This window comes from Propithecus coquereli, unplaced genomic scaffold (genome assembly GCF_000956105.1).
Source record: "Propithecus coquereli isolate 6110/MARCELLA unplaced genomic scaffold, Pcoq_1.0 Scaffold59, whole genome shotgun sequence".
Lineage (NCBI taxonomy): Eukaryota > Metazoa > Chordata > Mammalia > Primates > Indriidae > Propithecus > Propithecus coquereli.
In genome coordinates this window covers 6,688,806-6,691,777 of record NW_012151840.1, presented here as the reverse complement: position 1 = coordinate 6,691,777, position 2,972 = coordinate 6,688,806, and the positions used below count along the sequence as shown (strand labels likewise).

Sequence of the window (2,972 nt, the reverse complement as noted above, 5' to 3'; positions counted from 1 at the left end):
ATATATTTAATATATTTACTTAGCCTACTAAGTGTGTAGGAGCATAATGTGGAAAAAACAACGTACATACCTTAATTTAAAAATATTGCTAAAATATGCTAACAGTCATTTGAGCCTTCAGCCAGTTGTAATCTTTCTGTTGGTGGAGGGTGGTCTTTTCTACATGTGGATGGCTGCTGACCAATCAGGGTGTGGTTGCTGAGGTTGGGGTGGCTGTGGCAATTTCTTAAAATGAAACAATGAAGTTTGCTGCATCAATTGACTTCCTTTCACAAAAAATTTCTTTGTAGCCTGTTTGATAGCATTGTCCCACAGTAGAACTTCTTTCAAAATTGGAGCCAGTCTTCTCAAACTGGTGCTGCTTTGTCAACTAAGTTTAGATAATATTATAAATCCTTTGTTGTCATTTCAACAATGTTCACAGCATCATCACCAGGAGCAGATTCCATCTCAAGAAACCACTTTCTTTGCTCATCCATATGAAGCAACTCCTCATCCGTTCAAACTTTATCATGAGATTATAGCGATTCAGTCCCACATGCAGGCTCCACTTTGAATTCTAGTTCCCCTGCTATTTCCACTACAACTGCAGTAACTTCTTCCGCTGAAGTCTCAAATCCCTCAAAGTCATCCATGAGGGTTGGAATCAGCTTCTTCCAAACTCCTGCTAATGTTGATATTTTGATCTCCTCTTATGAATCACAAATGTTCTTAATGACATCTAGAATGGTAAACCTTTTCCAGAAGGTTATCAATTTTCTTAGCCCAGATCCATCAGAGGAATCACTATCAATGGCAGCTGTAGCCTTATGAAATGTATTTCTTAAATAATAAGAGTTGGAAGTTGAATTTACTCCTTGATTGGTGGGCTGCAGAATGGATATTGTGATAGAGGCATGAAAATGACAGTGATCTTCTCGTACATCTCCATCAGAGCTCTTGAGTGGCCAGGTGCATTGTCAATGACTAGTAATTTTTCTATTTTTTTTTTTTTTCAGACAGAGTCTCACTGTCACCCTGGGTAGAGTGCAGTGGCATCATCATAGTTCACTGCAGCCTCAAACTCCTGGGCTCAACTGATCCTCTTGATTCTTGTAGCACTCTGGGAAGCAGAGGCGGGAGGATAGCTTGAGGTCAGGAGTTCAAGACCAGCCTGAGCAAGAGTGATACCCCGTCTCTACTAAAAATGTAAAAAATTAGCTGGGCAGCTAAAAATACAAAAAAATTAGCTGGGCATGGTAGCGCACACCTGTACTCCCAGCTACTTGGGAGGCTGAGGCAGGAGGATCCCTCGAGCCCAGGTGTTTGAGGTTGCTGTGAGCTAGGCTGACTCCATGGCACTCTAGCCTGGGTGACAGAGTGAGACTCTGTCTCAAAAAAACAAAACAAAACAAAACAAAAAACCACACACACAAAAAAAGAAATCTCTATACTGTTTTCCATACAGGTTGCACTAATTTACATTCCCACCAACAGTGTATAAGAGTTCCCTTTTCTCCATATCCTTGCCAACATCTGTTATTTTTTTGTCTTTTTAATAATTGCCATTTTGCCTGGGGTGGTGGCTCATGCCTTAAACCTAGCACTTTGGGAGGCCAGGGTGAGAGGATCCCTTGAAGCCAGGAGTTCAAGGTTATAGTGAGCTATGATTGGGCCACTGCACTCCAGCCTGGGTGACAGAGCAAGACCCTGTCTCTAAAAATAGTAATAATAATAAAGCCATTCTGATTGGTGTAAGATGACATCTTATTGTGGTTTTAATTTGCATTTCTCTGATGATTAGGGCTGTTGAACATTTTTTCATATTCTTTTTGGCCGTTTGTCTTCTTTTGAAAAATGTCTGCTCATGTCCTCAGCCCTCTTTTTAATGGGGTTAATTTTTGTTGTTGTTGTTGTTTAATTGTTTGGGTTCCTTGTAAATTCTGGATATTAGCCCCTATTGGATGTACAGTTTGCAAATAGTTTCTTCCATTCCGCAGGTCGTCTGTTCACTCTGTTCATCATTTCCTTTGCTATGCAGAAGTTTTGTAGTTTAATTAGGTCCCATTTGTTTATTTTTGTTTTTGTTGCCTGTACTTCAAGGTCTTAGTCATGAATTCTTTGCCTAATGCCCAGAAGAGTTTTCCCTAGATTTTATTCTAGTATTTTTATAGTTTCAGGTCTTATATTCAAGTCTTTAATCCATCTTGAGTTGATTTTTGTATATGGTGAGAGATAGGAGTCCAGTTTCATTCTTCTACATATGGCAATCCAATTTTCCCAGCACAATTTATTGAAAAAGGTATCCTTTGTCCAGTGTATGTTCTTGTTGACTTTGTCCAAGATCAATTGGCTGTAAATATGTGGCTTTATTTCTGTGTTCTTTATTCTGTTCCATTGATCTATGTGTCTATTTTTATACCAGTACCATGGTGTTTTGCTTACTATAGCCCTGTAGTATAATTTGAAATTAGGCAATCTGATGCCTCCAGTTTTTTGTTTTGTTTTTTTTCCACTCAAGATTGCTTTGGCTATTCGGACTCTTTTTTGCTTCCATATGGACTTTAGAATTTTTTTTTCTAGTTCTGTGAAAAATGACATTGGTATTTTGATAGGGATTGATTGCACCTGTAAATTGCTTTAGGCAGTTTGGTCATTTTAATGATATTAATTCTTCTAATCCACGAGCATGGGGTATTTTTCCCTTTGTGTCATCTACAATTTCTTTCATCTATGTTTTATAGTTTTCCTTGTAGAGATCTTTCACCTCCTTGGTTAAATACATTCCCAGGTATTCTATTTTTTGGGTAGCTGTTGTAAAGGGGATTGCCCTCTTGATTTGGTTATCAGCTAGATTGTTACTGGTGTATAGGAATGCTACTGGTTTCAGTACATTGATTTCGTATTCTGAAACTTTACTGAATTCATTTATCAAATCTATTTTTTTTTTTTTTTTGAGACAGAGTCTCACTCTGTTGCCTGGGCTAGAGTGC

General features: G+C 38.3%; 1 protein-coding gene across 1 annotated transcript in view; it reads right to left on the bottom strand.

Annotated features, from left to right (window-relative positions):
• HORMAD1 (HORMA domain containing 1) overlaps window positions 1–2,972 on the bottom strand; it is a 54,278-nt gene that overhangs the window by 50,636 nt on the left and 670 nt on the right. The gene's annotated exons all lie outside the window — the stretch shown is intronic.